Source organism: Pseudophryne corroboree, chromosome 4 (genome assembly GCF_028390025.1).
Source record: "Pseudophryne corroboree isolate aPseCor3 chromosome 4, aPseCor3.hap2, whole genome shotgun sequence".
NCBI lineage: Eukaryota > Metazoa > Chordata > Amphibia > Anura > Myobatrachidae > Pseudophryne > Pseudophryne corroboree.
The window spans coordinates 178,402,160-178,423,445 of NC_086447.1; the positions used below are offsets into that span (position 1 = coordinate 178,402,160).

The following is a 21,286-nucleotide window of genomic DNA, read 5'->3' on the forward strand; positions in this document are numbered from 1 at the left end:
GCAGGGAAGGAGAAGCACGTCAGAGTAGCGGCTGTGCTCACAAACTAAGGGCCTGGTTCATAGGTGGATTCTACTGCATCTGCCATTGGAATACAGTGAGCGATAATATGCAAATGGTAATTTCAGCCCTCCCCCTGTGCACCAGAGTCGCAGTACTGATTAAGGTGAACGGCCACAGAAATATACTGAACATCTACTGGGCAGTGACTGCATGGGCCGGCAACAGAAATCTTGGGACCCGGTAGACTGATGTGTCTGGGGCCGCCTACTTCGACCCCACCCATGCATTCCTTCCCAGGGATTATTGCCTGCTAACCCTTGGAGATATGCTATTATCTGAGAGGAATAATGGGGCAGATTTATTAAGCCTGGTGAAGTGATAAAGTGGAAGGTGATAGCCAATCAGCTCTCAACTGTCATTTTTTAAACCCAGCCTTAACATGACAGTTAGGAGCTGATTGGCTGGTTCTTTATCACCTTCCACTTTATCACTTCTCCAGGCTTAATAAATCTGCCCCAATGTCCAGTACAGCCAGGAGATAAGTTTAACATAAAATGTGTATGGACAGTATTTCTCTCAGAGAATAACAGTTTCCCAAAGGTTAGCACTGCCAGCAATGATAGATCAATGATTATGTTATAAACTTATCATTATTTTCTACCTTATGTCTGTATTATGGGATTTGACTAAATAACTGTTACTAAGGTGAAGCTAGGGGCTGGTAATGGAGATGTAATAAACATACAATCACACTGGCTGTCGCACAGTGTCTCTGGAGGGCGCTGTGAATCATCCATTGGTGTAGCTGTGCTTGCTAAGCTCCTTCTAGGCTGAGAATCGCCGACACAGCATGTCATCGTGCTATCACAGCAATATCATGGATTACTCTAACACATGCGCTCTTGCTGTTTCCCTCGCTGGTGAACCTTAAGCATTTTGTGCCCATCAAAGACTCGAGGGTCCTCTGTACCTTGGGGCCCAGTACAGGGTTCCCCTTTGTCCTCCCATTGCTGCGCCAGGTGACTGGGAGGTGGTTATTTAGATGCATGGTCGGATATGGTCCATCTCAATGGCGTGTTATGGGACTGTTGCAGGTGTGTTTGCCTATAACGATGCTTACTTGCTCACATAGGAGGCCAATGACGTGTGGTGAGGTGAATGGCTGAAGAGGCACACATGGGGATGGGCTTGAATGCTGGGACCCTGTCTCACCCCCTACTCACTGTAACTCTCCCCTCACTACACTAAGCTACAGTCTCCAGTGAGTATCCTACCTGTATCTTCTCTTGCCGATGTTGAATGAGCTCCGACTACAGTGCACTTTCTGGTCACATGACACATCAAGGTGTCCATCAGTGCACAAAGGGCCTAATTCAGATCTGATTGCAGCAACAAATTTGTTAGCAAATGGGCAAGACCATGTGTACTGCAAGGGGGGGGGGGGCAGATGTAACATGTGCAAAGAGAGTTAAATTTGGGTGCGTTAAATTGTTTCTGTGCAGGGTAAATACTGCCTGCTTTATTTTTACACTGCAATTGAGATTTCAATTATGAACACACCCCACCCAAATCTAACTAACTCTCTTTGCACATATTACATCTGCCACACCTGCAGTGCACCTGCAAAAAACATGGTTTTGCCCATTTGCTAACAAATTTGCTGCTGCGATCAGATCTGAATTAGGCCCAAAGCCCGCCCCCACACTCAGAGGCATGCCTCTGTTAGCTCCCTTTCTGTGCGGCTGTACTGCCTATGGTTTGGCCACACCCCTATCTCTGCAAAGCAGTGTCTGACAACTCTGCCTCGTCTCCCTGTAGCCCCAGGGATCTCCACACAGCTGGGAAGTGTTAGTTATAAAAAGGATTACAATAACAAAGAAGATGTTTATGTTATAAATATCTTTTTTGTATTCTAATTGTTTTTATATAAAATCTCAGGAATTTTACAGGGAGTATGACGGGGAGGCTCTGCCTACCCTGACTGGATGTCCGGGTAGGAGATTATACTTAGAAAATCTGCACCTGCCAATGGTGCGACCAATGTGACCTAAGGATGCACCAGGCGGTATTACAGTGTTTCTAGATGCTGACAGTGGGCATCTTAGTCCTTGCATATTTATACACACAGATGTACACGAGAGTGAGAAGGGCTTCATACAAAGCCTTCAGATCCAGATGCAATGCCTAATCGGTCACATTTGAGCAATGTGATTAGCAGGAGCTATGTGTGTATATGGTCCTGTATTGTTGGATGCAGTGCAGCTGCAGACGTCAGATGGCGACAGTCTGCTGCTACTTAGGGGTGGGGAGGGAGAGAGCTGCAAACAGGGGGGAGGGAGTGTTGGCGCCATCTTCTGGGCAGTAACTGGGTCCACCTGAGGAACACCCAGTGGCACACAGCGTACAAAGATGCTGCGGCGGGGCGACATTTGTGGTCCACCATTGAATCAGGACCGTAATTAATACCTGTGCTACCTGAAACTGACACACTGGTAATTTAATAAATAATTTTAATGAATTAAAAAAATACATGCTATAAAGCAAGGAGAATTCTCTGTGTGCCATGGTGAATCGTGTAGTGAAAAATAACATACATTCTTATTTAAAATAAGATTTTAAACCTACCGGTAAATCTTTTTCTCGTAGTCCGTAGAGGATGCTGGTGACTCCGTAAGGACCATGGGGGATAGACGGGCTCCGCAGGAGACATGGGCACTTTAAGAAAGACTTTAGGTCTGGGTGTGCACTGGCTCCTCCCTCTATGCCCCTCCTCCAGACCTCAGTTAGAGAAACTGTGCCCAGAGGAGACGGACAGTACGAGGAAAGGATTTTTGTTAATCCAAGGGCAAGATTCATACCAGCCACACCATCCACACTGTATAACTTGTGATATACTACCCAGTTAACAGTATGAAAACAACATAGCATCAGTCCAAGACCGATGAAAATTATAACATAACCCTTATGTAAGCAAAACTATATACAAGTCTTGCAGGAGTAGTCCGCACTTGGGACGGGCGCCCAGCATCCTCTACGGACTACGAGAAAAAGATTTACCGGTAGGTTTAAAATCTTATTTTCTCTTACGTCCTAGAGGATGCTGGGGACTCCGTAAGGACCATGGGGATTATACCAAAGCTCCAAAAACGGGCGGGAGAGTGCGGATGACTCTGCAGCACCGATTGAGCAAACAGGAGGTCCTCCTCACCCAGGGTATCAAACTTATAAAACCTCGCAAGGTGTTTGAACCCGACCAAGAAACCACTCGGCCCAGCTGTAGAGCCGAGACCCCTCGGGCAGCCGCCCAAGAAGAGCCCACCTTCCTAGTGAAATGGGCCTTGACCAATTTAGGTAACGGCAATCCAGCCGTTTCACGCTCGTTGAATCGTGTTACAGATCCAGTCAGCAATAGTCTGCTTTGAAGCAGGAGCGCCAACCTTGTTGGCTGCATACAGGACAAACAGTGCTTCTGTTTTTTCTGACTCTAGCCGTTCTGGCTACGTAAGTTTTCAAAACCCTGACTACATCAAGGGACTCGGAATCCTCCAAGTCACGTGTAGCCACAGGCACCACAATAGGTTGGTTCATATGAAAAGATGACACCACCCTAGGCAAGAATTGAGGACGGTTCCGCAATTCCGCTCTATCCATATGGGGGAAAAAACCAAGATAGGGGCTTTTTTGAGACAAAGCCGCCAATTCCGACACTCGCCTAGCCGAAGCCAAGGCTAACAACATGACCACCTTTCAAGTGAGATCTTTTCACTCCACCATTTTAAGTGGTTCAAAACAGTGCGCCTTAAGGAAACTCAACACCACGTTAAGGTCCCAAGGCGCCACCGGAGGTACAAAAGGAGGCTGAATATGCAGCACTCCCTTCACAAACGTCTGTACTTCTGGGAGAGAAGCCAATTCTTTTTGAAACAAATTGGATAAGGCCGAAATTCCTGGCCTCACACCAAGAAACATATTTTCGCCATATACGGTGATAATGTTTAGTTGTCACGTCTTTCCTAGCCTTTATCAGCGTAGGAATGACCTCATCCGGAATGCCTTTTTCCGCTAGGATCCGGCGTTCAACCGCCATGCCGTCAAACGCAGCCGCGGTAAGTTTTGGAACAGACCGGGCCCCTGTTGCAACAGGTCCTGTCTTAGAGGAAGATGCCACTGATCTTCTGTGAGCATTCTCTTGCAGATCCGGATATCAGGCCCTTCGTGGCCAATCTGGAACAATGAGAATTGTCTGCACTCCTCTTTTTCTTATTATTCTCAACACCTTTGGGATGAGAGGAAGAGGAGGAAACACATAGACCGACTGGAACACCCACGGTGTCACTAGGGCGTCCACAGCTACCGTCTGAGGGTCTATTGACCTGGCGCAATATCTTTTCAGCTTTTTGTTGAGGCGGGACGTCCTCATGTCTATTTGGGGCAGTCCCTGCTGACTTGCAATCTGTGTGAAGACTTCCTGATGAAGTCCCCACTCATGGATGCAGGTCGTGTCTGCTGAGGAAGTCTGCTTCTTAGTTGTCCACTCCTGGAATGAACACTGCTGACAGTGCGCTTACATGATTTTTCGCCCAGCGAAGAATCATGGTGGCTTCTTGCCACTCTGCTCCTTGTGCCGCCCTGGCGGTTTACATGAGCCACTGCGGTGATGTTGTCTGATTGGATCAGTACTGGTAAGTCGCGAAGCAAGGTCTCCGCTTGACGAAGGGCGTTGTATATGGCCTTCAGCTCCAGGACGTTGATGTGAAGACAAGTCTCTTGACTTGACCCAAGACCCTGGAAGTTTTTCTCCTGTGTGACTGCTCCACAACCTCGGAGGCTCGTGTCCGTGGTCACCAGAATCCAGTCCTGAATGCCGAACCTGCGGCCCCCTAGAAGGTGAGGACCCTCACAGGAGAGATACCCTGGCCCTGGAGGACAGGGCGATCAACTGATGAATCTGTAGATGTGATTCGGACCACTTGCCAGTAGGTCCCATTGGAAGGCTTTGTATGACGCCACCATCTTTTCCAGGACTCGAGTGCAGTAATGCACTGACATCTGTTTTGGCTTCAATAGGTTCCCGACCAGAGTCCTGAGTTCCTGAGCCTTTTCTATCTGCAGATAAACCTTTTTCTGGACCATATCCAGAATCATGCCCAAGAAAGTCAGACCAGTTGTAGGAATCAACTGCGACTTCGGGATATTGAGAAAACAGCTGTGTTGCTGTAACACCTTCAGTGAAAGTGATACTAATTGCGACATCCTGCTTGCGCAGGAGCACCATCATTTCCGCCATTACCTTGGTGAAAATCCTCGGTGGAAAACCCTGGTAATGACAACCTGTACCGCAAATCTTAGGTACGCCTGATGAGGTGGATATATGGGAACATGAAGGTATGCATCCTTTATGTCCAGGGATACCATAAAATCTCCCCCTTTCTAGGCTGGCGATGACCGCTCTGAGCGATTGCACCTTGAACTTGAACCTTTTCAAGTATAGGTTCAAGGATTTTAAATGTAAAATGGGTCTGACCGAACCGTCCGGTTTCGGGACTACTAACAGGGTTGATTTACTACCCCTTCTCATGTAGAAGTAGGGGAACATTGACCACCACCTGTTGATGATACACTTTTTGAATTGCATTTAACAGTCGCTCCCTTTCTGGGGGAGAAGCTGTTAAGGCGATTTGAGAAACCGGCGAGGAGACACTTGTTCGAACTCCAGCTTGTAACCCTGGGAAATAATTTCTATCGCCCCGGGATCCACCTGTGAGTGAACCCAGATGTGGCTGACCAGTCGAAGATGTGCCCCCCCTCCCTCAGCGGAGTTCCCGCATCACGCTGTGGATTTTATAGAGGCCGGGGAGGACTTCTGCTCCTGGGAACTAGCTGTGGTTGCAGCTTGTTTTCCCTGACCTTACCTTTGGCAAGAAAAGACTATCTTCGTACTCTCTTGTTTTTATATAACCGAAAGGACCGCATGTGTTAATGTGGTGCTTTCTTAGGCTGTGAGGAAATACATGACAAAAATTGTATTCCGTTGCCGTAGTTGTGGAGACCAGGTCCGAGAGACCTTCCCCAACCAATTCCTCACCCTTGTAAGGTAAAACCTCCATATGCCTTGTGTCCATTGCCGAGTCCATAGCAGAGCCGGATTAAGGGGGGTGCCCCGGGGGTCAGTACCCAGGCCCCCCTGTTTTAAGGGGCCCCCCGGCCGAAGCTCTGCACCGATCTACAGGTTGCCGGGGCAGGAGGGATCCACGCTGTGCATGCGGCTTCCTCCCCCCTCCTCTCGGGCAGCACGGTCGGGGACTGAGTCAAGCAATCTCCAGCCTTCGCTGCTGCCAGGAGAGATGCTGCTGGCGGCAGAGGCTGGAGATTGCTTGACTCAGTCCCTGACCGTGCTGCCCGAGAGGAGGGGGGAGGAAGCCGCATGCACAGCCGCACTCCTCCCCTGGCAACGTGGATCCCTCATACCCCGGCAGCCTGGTGTCTTCTCTTCTCCCCCTGCTGCAGCGCGGCTCCCGTTGCCTGTGACTGCGGGAGGTGAGCAGCGGGGGGGGGTGGTAACTGTGGGGGCTGGTGGTCCACTGGGGGGCCCTGCTGTCTTTGGTGCCCCGGGCCCCCCGAGGGCTTAATCCGGCCCTGGTCCATAGGACTCGTCTAGCAGAAATCGACCATAGCGGTGATTTCTAGAACTCAGTAGGCCAATGTCTCTTTGAGCATTTCCCATATATAAGACCGCATCTTTAACATGACCCAGTGTCCATAGACCGGTATCCTTATCCAGGGTATTAATTTCCATCGATAAGGTACCTATCCTTGCTGCTACAGCGTTACAAACCCAAGCCGACACTAACACCGGGTTGAGTAAGGTACTAGACTGTGTAAATGGACTTCCAGGTAGCCTGCTGTCTGCGATCAGCAGGATCCCTTAAGGTAGCCATAATGGCAGCGCTACCTTTTCTGGATAAGCGTGTCCAAGCTTTTTTCCCTCTTGGGGAAGATTCTTACTGTATCCTGTCCTTAGTCTGGAAAGGATACGCCCTAAGAATCCATTTTTGGGAATCTGCAGTTTCTTGTCTGGAGATTTCCAAGCCTTTTCAATAACTTGTTCATGAGATGGGGGAAAGTTTACCTCAGGTTTCTTTACCCTATACATGTGTACCCTCGTGTCAGGGACAGGGGGTTTTATATGCAAATCATCTTTTATTACAATAATCATATATTGAATACTGTTAGCCAATTTTGGCTGTAACTTTGCATCATCGTAGTCGACACTGGAGTCAGAATCCGTGTCGGTATCTGTGACTATTATTTGGGATAGTGGGCGCTTTTGCGACCCTGAAGGCCCCTGCGACATAGGGACAGACATGGGTTGACTCCCTGGCTGTTCCTTCTCATCTTTTGTGCAATAAATTTACATTAGCACTTAAAACATTCCACATATCCATCCAGCCAGGTGTCGGCGTTGTCGACGGAGACACCACATTCATTTGTTCCCCCTCCTCCCTAGGAGAGCCTTTTACCTCAGACATGTCGACACACGCGTACCGACACACCACACACTCAGGGAATCCTCTTATCTGAAGACAGTTCCCCCACAAGGCCCTTTGGAGAGACAGAGAGAGAGTATGCCAGCACACACCCCAGCGCTATATGACCCAGGAAAAAACACAATAAACATATGTTTACCCAGTAGCGCTGTGTATAAATGTATATATGAGCCCCCCCTCTTCTTTAAAACCCTCTATAACCGTGGTATAAGCAGGGGAGAGGCCGAGGAGCTTCCTCTCAGTTGTGATGTGGAGAAAAATAAGATTTTACTTACCGATAAATCTATTTCTCGTAGTCCGTAGTGGATGCTGGGGACTCCGTCAGGACCATGGGGAATAGCGGCTCCGCAGGAGACAGGGCACAAAAGTAAAAGCTTTAGGATCAGGTGGTGTGCACTGGCTCCTCCCCCTATGACCCTCCTCCAAGCCTCAGTTAGGATACTGTGCCTGGACGAGCGTACACAATAAGGAAGGATTTTGAATCCCGGGTAAGACTCATACCAGCCACACCAATCACACTGTACAACCTGTGATCTGAACCCAGTTAACAGCATGATAACAGCGGAGCCTCTGAAAAGATGGCTCACAACAATAATAACCCGATTTTTGTAACAATAACTATGTACAAGTATTGCAGACAATCCGCACTTGGGATGGGCGCCCAGCATCCACTACGGACTACGAGAAATAGATTTATCGGTAAGTAAAATCTTATTTTCTCTGACGTCCTAGTGGATGCTGGGGACTCCGTCAGGACCATGGGGATTATACCAAAGCTCCCAAACGGACGGGAGAGTGCGGATGACTCTGCAGCACCGAATGAGAGAACTCCAGGTCCTCTTTAGCCAGGGTATCAAATTTGTAGAATTTTACAAACGTGTTCTCCCCCGACCACGTAGCTGCTCGGCAGAGTTGTAATGCCGAGACCCCTCGGGCAGCCGCCCAGGATGAGCCCACCTTCCTTGTGGAATGGGCCTTGACAGATTTAGGCTGTGGCAGGCCTGCCACAGAATGTGCAAGTTGAAATGTGCTACAAATCCAACGAGCAATCGTCTGCTTAGAAGCAAGAGCACCCAGTTTGTTGGGTGCATACAGGATAACAGCGAGTCAGTTTTCCTGACTCCAGCCGTCCTGGAAACCTATATTTTCAGGGCCCTGACAACATCTAGCAACTTGGAGTCCTCCAAGTCCCTAGTAGCCGCAGGTATCACAATAAGCTGGTTCAGGTGAAACGCTGACACCACCTTAGGAAGAAACTGGGGACGAGTCCGCAGCTCTGCCCTGTCCGAATGGACAATCAGATATGGCTTTTGTGAGACAAAGCCGCCAATTCTGACACTCGCCTGGCCGAGGCCAGGGCCAACAGCATGGTCACTTTTCATGTGAGATATTTCAAATCCACAGATTTGAGCGGTTTAAAATGTGATTTGAGGAATCCCAGAACTACGTTGAGATCCCACAGTGCCACTGGAGGCACAAAAAGGGGGTTGTATATGCAATACTCCCTTGACAAACTTCTGGACTTCAGGAACTGAAGCCAATTCTTTCTGGAAGAAAATTGACAGGGCCGAAATTTGAACCTTAATGGACCCCAATTTGAGGCCCATAGACACTCCTGTTTGCAGGAAATGCAGGAATCGACCGAGTTGAAATTTCTTCGTGGGGCCTTCCTGGCCTCACACCACGCAACATATTTTCGCCACATGTGGTGATAATGTTTTGCGGTCACCTCCTTCCTGGCTTTGACCAGGGTAGGAATGACCTCTTCCGGAATGCCTTTTTCCCTTAGGATCTGGCGTTCCACCGCCATGCCGTCAAACGCAGCCGCGGTAAGTCTTGGAACAGACCTGGTACTTGCTGAAGCAAGTCCCTTCTTAGCGGCAGAGGCCATGAGTCCTCTGTGAGCATTTCTTGAAGTTCCGGGTGCCACGTCCTTCTTGGCCAATCCGGAGCCACGAGTATAGTTCTTACTCCTCTACGTCTTATAATTCTCAGTACCTTGGTTATGAGAAGCAGAGGAGGGAACACATACACCGACTGGTACACCCACGGTGTTACCAGAACGTCCACAGATATTGCTTGAGGGTCTCTTGACCTGGCGCAATACCTGTCCAGTTTTTTTTTTTTTTTTTTTCAGGCGGGACGCCATCATGTCCACCTTTGGTCTTTCCCAACGGTTCACAATCATGTGGAATACTTCCCGATGAAGTCCCCACTCTCCCGGGTGGAGGTCGTGCCTGCTGAGGAAGTCTGCTTCCCAGTTGTCCACTCCCGGAATGAACACTGCTGACAGTGCTATCACATGATTTTTCGCCCAGCGAAGAATCCTTGCAGTTTCTGCCATTGCCCTCCTGCTTCTTGTGCCGCCCTGTCTGTTTACGTGGGCGACTGCCGTGATGTTGTCCCACTGGATCAATACCGGCTGACCTTGAAGCAGAGGTCTTGCTAAGCTTAGAACATTGTAAATTGCCCTTAGCTCCAGTATATTTATGTGGAGAGAAGTCTCCAGACTTGATCACACTCCCTGGAAATTTTTTCCCTGGGTGACTGCTCCCCAGCCTCTCAGGCTGGCATCCGTGGTCACCAGGACCCAGTCCTGAATGCCGAGTCTGCGGCCCTTTAGTAGATGAGCACTCTGCAGCCACCGCAGAAGAAACACCCTTGTCCTTGGAGACAGGGTTATCCGCTGATGCATCTGAAGATGCGATCCGGACCATTTTTCCAGCAGATCCCACTGAAAAGTTCTTGCGTGAAATCTACCGAATGGAATCGCTTCGTAAGAAGCCACCATTTTTCCCAGGACCCTTGTGCAATGATGCACTGACACTTTTCCTGGTTTTAGGAGGTTCCTGACTAGCTCGGATAACTCCCTGGCTTTCTTCTCCGGGAGAAACACCTTTTTCTGGACTGTGTCCAGAATCATCCCTAGGAACAGCAGACGTGTCGTCGGAAACAGCTGCGGTTTTGGAATAATTAGAATCCACCCGTGCTGTCGTAGAACTACTTGAGATAGTGCTACTCCGACCTCCAACTGTTCTCTGGACCTTGCCCCTATCAGGAGATCGTCCATTTTCTTTGAAGAATTATCATCATTTCGGCCATTACCTTGGTAAGGACCCGGGGTGCCGTGGACAATCCAACCGGCAGCGTCTGAAACTGATAGTGACAGTTCTGTACCACGAACCTGAGGTACCCTTGGTGAGAAGGGCAAATTGGGACATGGAGGTAAGCATCCCTGATGTCCCGGGACACCATATAGTCCCCTTCTTCCTGGTTCGCTATCACTGCTCTGAGTGACTCCATCTTGATTTGAACCTTTGTATGTAAGTGTTCAACTATTTCAGATTTAGAATAGGTCTCACCGAGCCGTCTGGCTTCAGTACCACAATATAGTGTGGAATAATACCCCTTTCCTTGTTGTAGGAGGGGTACTTTGATTATCACCTGCTGGGAATACAGCTTGTGAATTGTTTCCACTACTGCCTCCCTGTCGGAGGGAGACGTTGGTAAAGCAGACTTCAGGAACCTGCGAGGGGGAGACGTCTCGAATTTCCAATCTGTACCCCTGGGATACTACTTGTAGGATCCAGGGGTCCACTTGCGAGTGAGCCCACTGCGTGCTGAAACTCTTGAGACGACCCCCCCCCCCACCGCACCTGAGTCCGCTTGTACGGCCCCAGCGTCATGCTGAGGACTTGGCAGAAGCGGTGGAGGGCTTCTGTTTCTGGGAATGGGCTGCCTGCTGCAGTCTTCTTCCCTTTCCTCTATCCCATGGCAGATATGACTGGCCTTTTGCCCGCTTGCCCTTATGGGGACGAAAGGACTGAGGCTGAAAAGACGTTGTCTTTTTCTCCTTTATACGGCAATACTTCCATGTGCCGTTTGGAATCTGCATCACCTGACCACTGTCGTGTCCATAAACAACTTCTGGCAGATATGGACATCGCACTTTGCTCTTGATGCCAGAGTGCAAATATCCCTCTGTGCATCTCGCATATATAGAAATGCATCCTTTAAATGCTCTATAGTCAATAAAATACTGTCCCTGTCAAGGGTATCAATATTTTCAGTCAGGGAATCCGACCAAGCCACCCCAGCGCTGCACATCCAGGCTGAGGCGATCGCTGGTCGCAGTATAACACCAGTATGTGTGTATATACTTTTTAGGATATTTTCCAGCCTCCTATCAGCTGGCTCCTTGAGGGCGGCCCTATCTGGAGACGGTACCGCCACTTGTTTTGATAAGCGTGTGAGCGCCTTATCCACCCTAAGGGGTGTTTCCCAACGCGCCCTAACTTCTGGCGGGAAAGGGTATACCGCCAATAATTTTCTATCGGGGGAAACCCACGCATCATCACACACTTCATTTAATTTATCTGATTCAGGAAAAACTACAGGTAGTTTTTTCACACTCCACATAATACCCTTTTTTGTGGTACTTGTAGTATCAGAAATATGTAACACCTCCTTCATTGCCCTTAACAAGTAACGTGTGGCCCTAAAGGAAAATACGTTTGTTTCTTCACCGTCGACACTGGAGTCAGTGTCCGTGTCCGTGTCTGTGTCGACCGACTGAGGTAAAAGGACGTTTTAACGCCCCTGACGGTGTTTGAGACGCCTGGACAGGTACTAATTGGTTTGCCGGCCGTCTCATGTCGTCAACCGACCTTGCAGCGTGTTGACATTATCACGTAATTCCTTAAATAAGCCATCCATTCCGGTGTCGACTCCCTAGAGAGTGACATCACCATTACAGGCAATTGCTCCGCCTCCTCACCAACATCGTCCTCATACATGTCGACACACACGTACCGACACACAGCACACACACAGGGAATGCTCTGATAGAGGACAGGACCCCACTAGCCCTTTGGGGAGACAGAGGGAGAGTTTGCCAGCACACACCAAAAACGCTATAATTATACAGGGACAACCTTTATATAAGTGTTTTTCCCTTATAGCATTTTAATATATATAGTCATATCGCCAAATAAGTGCCCCCCCTCTCTGTTTTAACCCTGTTTCTGTAGTGCAGTGCAGGGGAGAGCCTGGGAGCCTTCCCACCAGCATTTCTGTGAGGGAAAATGGCGCTGTGTGCTGAGGAGAATAGGCCCCGCCCCCTTTTCGGCGGGCTTCTTCTCCCGTTTTTCTGAGACCTGGCAGGGGTTAAATACATCCATATAGCCCCCAGGGGCTATATGTGATGTATTTTTAGCCAGAATAAGGTACTATCATTGCTGCCCAGGGCGCCCCCCCCAGCGCCCTGCACCCTCAGTGACCGCTGCTATGAAGTGTGCTGACAACAATGGCGCACAGCTGCAGTGCTGTGCGCTACCTTATGAAGACTGAAAAGTCTTCTGCCGCCGGTTTCTGGACCTCTTCACTTTTCGGCATCTGCAAGGGGGTCGGCGGCGCGGCTCCGGGACGAACCCCAGGGTGAGACCTGTGTTCCGACTCCCTCTGGAGCTAATGGTGTCCAGTAGCCTAAGAAGCCAATCCATCCTGCACGCAGGTGAGTTCACTTCTCTCCCCTAAGTCCCTCGATGCAGTGAGCCTGTTGCCAGCAGGACTCACTGAAAATAAAAAACCTAACAAAACTTTTACTCTAAGCAGCTCTTTAGGAGAGCCACCTAGATTGCACCCTTCTCGGCCGGGCACAAAAATCTAACTGAGGCTTGGAGGAGGGTCATAGGGGGAGGAGCCAGTGCACACCACCTGATCCTAAAGCTTTTACTTTTGTGCCCTGTCTCCTGCGGAGCCGCTATTCCCCATGGTCCTGACGGAGTCCCCAGCATCCACTAGGACGTCAGAGAAATGGCGCTGGTGAGTGCTGAGGGAGGAGCCCCGCCCCCTCGGCGGCGGGCTTCTGTCCCGCTGAAATATACTGAAAACTGGCGGGGGCTCTTATATATATACAGTGGCCAGCTGTATATATACTATTTTTGCCAGAAAAGAGGTTTATATGCTGCCCAGGGTGCCCCCCCTGCGCCCTGCACCCTTACAGTGACTGCCGTGTGTGAGGTGTATGGGAGCAATGGCGCACAGCTTCACCGCTGTGCGTTACCTCAGTGAAGATCATGAAGTCTTCTGCCGCCTCTGAAGTCTTCTTTTCTTCTCATACTCACCCGGCTTCTATCTTCCGGCTCTGTGAGAAGGACGGCGGCGCGGCTCCGGGACGAACTCCAGGGTGAGACCTGTGTTCTGACTCCCTCTGGAGCTAATGGTGTCCAGTAGCCTAAGAAGCAGAGCCTTGAAACTCACAGAAGTAGGTCTGCTTCTCTCTCCTCAGTCCCTCGATGCAGGGAGTCTGTTGCCAGCAGGCTCCCTGAAAATAAAAAACCTAACAAATATACTTTCTGTCAGAGAGGTCAGGAGAGCTCTCTGAAAAGCGCCCAGTCTCCACTGGGCACAGTATCAAACCGAGGTCTGGAGGAGGGGCATAGAGGGAGGAGCCAGTGCACACCCAGACCTAAAGTCTTTCTTAAAGTGCCCATGTCTCCTACGGAGCCAGTCTATCCCCATGGTCCTTACGGAGTCCCCAGCATCCTCTAGGACGTAAGAGAAATTAAAATAATGTTACTTAAAAAAAAAAAAAAATCAATAAATAAATAAGTGCCCCCTTCTGTATATTACAATGGATATGAGAAGTCAGCTTGCAGCAGAGTATACTGTATAAAACAATCTGTTGCTTTTACATCAAACGCTACCAAATATATTTTCTCATTTTATTTCCAGAGAACTGCCAAAGCTTAAAGTAGTAATGATGAAATGACACCTATCACTGCTTGTGCCGACAGCTGCAAATGGTTTCCAGGCATGTCCAAACTGCGGCCCTCCAGCTGTTGTGAAACTACATATCCCAGCATGCCCTGACACAGTTTTGCTGTCAGAGAATGCTGAAGCTGTGTCAGGGAATGCTGGGATGTGTAGTTTCTCAACAGCTGGAGGGCCGCAGTTTGGACATGCCTGGAGCTGTAATTAGTTGTAGTGTTGTGAGGAACTTTGTACCCTACAGATCTGATATGACAACTGTGAATCCCTACAAACCAACGGGTTCCGGCTGACTCGCCGACATGAAGAATACAGACAGAGAAAAGACCGACAACAGAAGACAGAAAGACACCAGTTAGACAGTAGTGAGAGACCGACAGTTAAAAGTCAGACAAAGTTAAAATAAAGACAAAGGAAAGCCCGACAAGACCAACAGTCCGACAGAACAAAGACCGACAGTTCATAAGTCAGACAACAGTCACATCGAACACCTCTAAACCTACATCGCATAAATCGACAACACAACAGACCGACAAGTCCTTCATCAGACAAGATTTATACCGAAACACAACAGACCGACAGTATATATGCAGACACACAAAAGACCGACAAAACACAAGTCAGACGTGCATTTGACCGACATGACAAAAACCCCGCAGTGCATACATAGTCAGTAAAAAAGACCGACAATTAATCAAACAGACCTCGATAATATCGACAAGTAAAAGACCGACAGTGTATGCATAGACAGACAAATGATCGACAAATCATAAAACAGACAGCAATAATACAGACACATAAAAGACCGACATCATATACCTAGACAATACATACATATAAAAGAATAAAATAATACCGGCACGCAAAACACCGACAGATTATTAGGACAGGGGTCAATATATCAATATCAGACTTCTGAGACTTTCATTTCCCCAAGACTACCCTCCTACATACATGTCGCCGCGTACACACCTGTACCCTCAGCTCCAAATAGGTTAGGCGGGTGGACGGTGGTCACCCCAACAGCCCACGGCGCTACCCTCATCCGTGGACCTACAGGTCCCAGCCACACCTGTCAGCCTTACAGCTACCAAGCCCAAACCATACAGGCCAAAGTCATGAGTGCAAGGCCAAACACCCCCCCCCCCCCCCACACACACACACCCCTCAGTAGCTATTGCTGGCGACGGGTGCCGTCCAAGACGAGACGCTATGAGTCCCGTCCACCCGCAATAGCTATTGAGAGCGTTGCGTCCAGGTATGGTGGCGACGCCGTGACTGAGTGTACAGGGGTGGTTAGGAGAACTACAAGTCTCAGTTATGTGTAATATTATTTTTTGATAATGAATGTTTGTCGGTCTTGAGCTTATCTGACTTATGTCCTGTCGGACTTTAAAATGTCTACATATGCTTTGTCGGTCTTTTGTTTGTCGGTCTTGAGCTTATCTGACTTATGTCCTGTCGGACTTTAAAATGTCTACATATGCTTTGTCGGTCTTTTGTTTGTCGGTCTTGAGCTTATCTGACTTATGTCCTGTCGGACTTTAAAATTTCTATATATGCTTTGTCGGTCTTTTGTTTGTCGGTCTTTTGTTTGTCGGTCTTGAGCTTATCTGACTTATGTCCTGTCGGACTTTAAAATTTCTATATATGCTTTGTCGGTCTTCAATAGTGTCTGTGTAATACGTATCTACTTGATAATTGTCGAGCTTTTTTAATGTCTGCATACACGCTGTCGATCTTCGAGAGGTCTGTTTACTTTCATTGTCTAAGTTATCTATGTCGAGGTATGATTAATGTCGAACCATAGTTTGACGGTAAAACTAAATTGTCTGACAATCACTGTCGGACTAATCTTTGTCGAGAAAAATTGATTCGAACCACTATACCACACCCAAACCAACAACAGGTGAATAGCAGCCTGCTTCCACAGTAATGGTAGAGAAAGCATCCTCCTGTACCCAGTGGCCTTTTTATACTGCATGAGGGGAGCGGAGAGCAATGTAGTGTGCACAGAACACAACATAATATGGTCAGAGTATAAAGCATGCAATTAAACTGCTGTTTGTCAGACCACAGATATAACGCCAACAAAAACAGAAGTGGTTGTAAGAGGTGAGCTATCTTGCCATTCAGGACATAAGAGGAGGGACAATACAATTACAAATTATGAGGGCAGTCCTTGTTTATTTATTCATTAATAATGATCTTATTCGGACTATAATGATTTATGACGGGAGGCACTTTCATTATGGGGGCACCATTTATAGTGAAGAACTATGGCACCACCTACTGTACACATGCTATGCAGGTAAAGATTATACAACTCCAAGAATTGCTAGTTAGTAAATCCCCCCATTTGGACAATAAGCAATTCAGTGGCATATGGATAATGGGTGCAGGGTACACCCATTGCATTTACTTACCTTGTGGTCGGCCACCGTTGCAGTTTTTTCCAGGGTGAGGGGCCATGGAAATTGCATAAGGGCCCCTCCATATTAAAATGGCCCTTAAGAGATTTATAATACTAAACATTTAAATTATGAGTTTTAAGTGGTGGTATATACCTGTGTTTCAAAGCTCGGATATAGCCTACTTTATCTATTTACTAACTCTTTATATTACTCTTTCACAAATACAAGGGGTAAAATTTACTAAGAATCGTTTTTGGGTGATTCAACAAATCGGGCCTTATCGCTGGAACAGAAAGCACACATTTACTAACAAGCATTTTCATTTGCGTCTGTCTTCTGAGTATTTAGTCGCACTGTGGCGTGTGCGCTTTGTACCGATTTCGGTGCTTTCGCATGGGAAGTCGCTTCATAAATCCCATTTGAATGTACTGTAATTGGCAGTAGAGTGCCTCAGAAGACGCATGCCAAAACAAAGCTAATCACGCCTCAGTTTGCACCACAAGTCGCAGCACAGCGACAAAGTCCCAAATACATTCCCACCAGCTGGTTCCCCTGTTCTGTATCTTGCTCCTGGGCCCTGTCAGCTGGTGCAGGACACATGAAATCACTGTCTGCATCCACGCTACTCCATAACCTGTCTGTGCCATGGGTGAGAGGAGAAAATGAGTGCTGCAGGTGACTTGGCGGGCTTGTATAAGCATTCTGATTGGTCTAGTGTTGGTTGTTCCATGTGAATCAGTGCATTGATTTAGTACATTGAGGTGCGACTTTGTTGTGATTTTGCTGTGAAGTGGAGCGATTTGACGAAAACTATTTTTAGTAAATTTGAAACTTCCATTATACCAATGTTATCTGGATGATGTTTGGTGAATTGCCGCGATTTGGAATACAAAGTTGCATTTAACATGCGACTCCCATACAAATTAATCCTTAGTAAATTAGCGAATCGCAAAATTGCATCTTTTTCGGAAATAAAACTCAAAACGACCAAAATCTACATTTGCTAAATTTCTCTGTAACTCTCCAATACGATTGATAACCGCATTACACAGGATGCTGTCTGTTTGTTTTTAGCACTGTTTTTTTTATTTTATTATTATTACTACTGGATTAATGTGTTTTTTAGATATTGTATTTTGCCTGTAAAATACTAGTATGCAGTGTAATGTATATTGTGGTGTGTGTTTTTATAGTTCTATATACTATGTTTTTATAGTTATATACATAACTATGGGCCTAATTCAGACCTGATCGATAGCAGGCGATTTTTGCACTGCTGCGGTTAGTCGCCGCCTACAGGGGAGGGGGTATTCGCTGTGCAGGTATGCGATCGCATGTGCAGAGAGCTGCACAAACAAAAGTTTGTGCAGTCTCTGCACAGCCCAGGACTTACTCTTCCAGTGCGATGATCGGGGTTGGAGCTGACGTCAGAAGCCCTCTCTCCAAACGCCTGGTCCGTCCTGCGTTTTTCTGGACACTCCTCTAAAACGGTCAGTTGTCACCCACAAACGGCCTCTTCCTGTCAATCACCTTGCGATCGCTTTGTTCGCACCATCCTGTCGCTGCGGATCGTCGCGCCTGCGCATTGCGGTGCATACCCTGTCGGTATTGTATATACAAGATATTTTGCGTGTGGCCCTCGAATATTCACTGGAAGTGTTAAGCGGCCCCCCAGCTGAAATAATTGCCCACCCTAACCCTCCCCCTAGTGCCTAACCCTAATCCTCCCCTCCAGCAGCCTAACCCTAACCCTTTCCCTAGTGCAGGCATTTCCAACCGTGGTCCTCAAGGCACACCAACAGTGCAGGTTTTAGTGATATCCAGGCTTCTGCACAGATGGTTAAATCAAAATAACTGAGGTACTAATTAAGTCACTTGTGTTCAAGCCTGGATATCACTAAAACCTGCACTGTTAGTTTGCCTTGAGGACCGCGGTTGGGAAACACTGCCATAGTGCCTAACCCTAATCCTCCTCTCCCGCAGCCTAACCCTAACCTCCCCCATCCCGCAGCCAAACATTAAGTTCCCCCTCTGGCAGCCTAACCCTCCCCCTAGTGCCTACCTCTAATCCTCCGCTCCCGCAGCCTAACCCTAACCTCCCCCATCCCGCAGCCAAACCCTAAGTTCCCCCTCTGGCAGCCTAACCCTCCCCCTAGTGCCTACCTCTAATCCTCCGCTCCCGCAGCCTAACTCTAACCTCCCCCATCCCGCAGCCAAACCCTAAGTTCCCCCTCTGGCAGCCTAACCCTCCCCCTAGTGCCTACCTCTAATCTTCCGCTCCCGCAGCCTAACCCTAACTCTCCCCATTGTACCTAACCCTTCCCCTAGTGCCTAACCCTAACCTCCCCCATCCAGCAGCCTAACCCTAAATTCCCCCTCTGGCAGCCTAACCCTCCCCCTAGTGCCTAACCCTAATCCTCCGCTCCCGCAGCCTAACCCTAACCCTCCCTATCCTGCAGCCTAACCCGAACCTCCCCATCCCGCAGCCTAACCCTAACTTCCCCCACCTGCAGCCTAACCCTAACTTCCCCCACCTGCAGCCTAACTTCCCCCACCTGCAGCCTAACCCTAACCCTCCACTATTGCCTAACCCCAACATATGTACTTACCTCCAGGATGTGTCTGGGTTCTGCCCATCGGGATCCTGACTGCTGGTATTTTTACAGCATCCCCATCAATGGCACTGCATTGACCTGAGTTTTTGTGGAGCTGGATTAAGCCCTAACACTTGTTTTTAACAAATAAACTCCATCAGTGTTCAGAATTACTAAATAAACCACCACACATATAGCTTGTTGGGGTGTAACTAAAAAGTCACAAATGTTATTTATTTTGTGTCATAAATTATCCCCCTAGTCCTAAATACACAATGTGCTGCATGATAATACCAACTATACCCCCAAAATGAAATGGCCACTGCAGTGCCAGTACACATACATGATATAGTGTAAGCCACTGAGAAATTAACTGCAGAAGATGAAATAGCTGTGGCTGTTATACGGAAGCATGGCAGCAGGGCGGTCTCACATAGCACTGATCCACAGGTTCAACATAAAAAGCGTATGAACTGTCTTATTGATGGTTGGCACAACCGGACTTGGATATAACTGCACAAATTGACTTGGCAAGTTTTGTTTTCCAAGTAGCAATGTCAGGCAAATTAGTAAACCTTTCAGGGAAAGGCTATTACTGGAAACAGAACACTAGAGGATTCAACATTTTGCAATCAATAGGGTTTAAATAAGGATGCGTCTTCTTGTGCCAGCGTTCCTGAAATTTCTACAGTTGAATACAGCAAAATAGAATTTTATATTGCATGATATATAACGTGTCCTGTATGCATGATATTACAAGACAGACACGTTTACCACAACCAAAATATGGTTAGACACAGGGCCGTAACTGTCACGACGCCGCCGCGGTCCCCATACTTACCCCTCCGGGCGCGCTGGGTCTCCGTGCGGCCGTCCTCGCTGGCGGGTCCCGGCGTCCGGCGCTCCGTCCGGCCGGCGTGTGCGCCCGGCGTCCACGGGAGGTGCGGGTGACGTCATCAGCGCTTCCTCCAATCAGGCCCTGGCGGGAAGTTCAAATTCAGACGCCGGGCAGTGCTCCGGCGCCTGAGTATCATCGTTGCTACTGTACCTGTGATCTCCAGAGCTCCCGTGCTTCCAGCACCTCCGTGCCTCAGCATCTCAGTGTCTCCGTGCTTCCAGCACCTCCGTGCCTCAGCATCTCAGTGTCTCCAGTGTCTCCGTGCTTCCAGCACCTCCGTGCCTCAGCACCTCAGTGTCTCCAGTGTCTCAGTGCCTCCAGCACCTCTGTGCCTCCAGCACCTCTGTACCTCAGCACTCAGCATCGCTGTGTCTCCGGCACCTCCGTGCCTCAATACCTCCGTGCCTCCAGCACCTCTGTGCCTCCAGCACTCAGCATCGCTGTGTCTCCGGCACCTCCGTGCCTCAATACCTCCGTGCCTCAATACCTCTGTGCCTCCAGCACCTCTGTGCCTCAGCACCACTGTGCCTCTGGCACCTCCGTGCCTCCAGCACCTTTGTGCCTTCAGCACCACTGAGTCTTCAAGCATCACAACGTCTCTAAGCGCCTCAGCGCCTTCAAAAACACCTCAGTACCTTTAGCATTTCGGTGCCTCTAGTACCTCAGTGCCTCCAGCACCCCAACATCGCTCACTGTAAGCTTTTGGTACTCTCCACCCATTCATCAACCCCTTTACAAGTCTTGTCTTTCAGGAGACCTTCAAGCATTCACCCGTGCCTCCTGCCTACCGTCTTAATCCTGTATGAGGAAGACCTACATCCGGCCATCTCTACTGCGACCCAGTAGCGGTTCCTCTTCCCGGTCACCGGAAGAAGCCCCGAGTCCACAACACTTCCCAACCAGGTCAGTGATTGTATACTCAGGCCACATGGACCCGGGGAATCGGAACACAGAGTCGAGCGCCATCCAAAGTTTGGCTTCCCGAGTTCAGTCTCAAGAGGCGACACAGGGTCAAGTGATGCAATATCTCCAGGAACTGTCCGGCCGATTGGATCAAATCC

General features: G+C 48.7%; 1 protein-coding gene across 1 annotated transcript in view; it reads right to left on the reverse strand.

Moving 5' to 3' along the window:
* GRK7 (G protein-coupled receptor kinase 7) overlaps positions 1 to 21,286 on the reverse strand; it is a 206,872-nt gene that overhangs the window by 56,670 nt on the left and 128,916 nt on the right. The window lies entirely within an intron of this gene.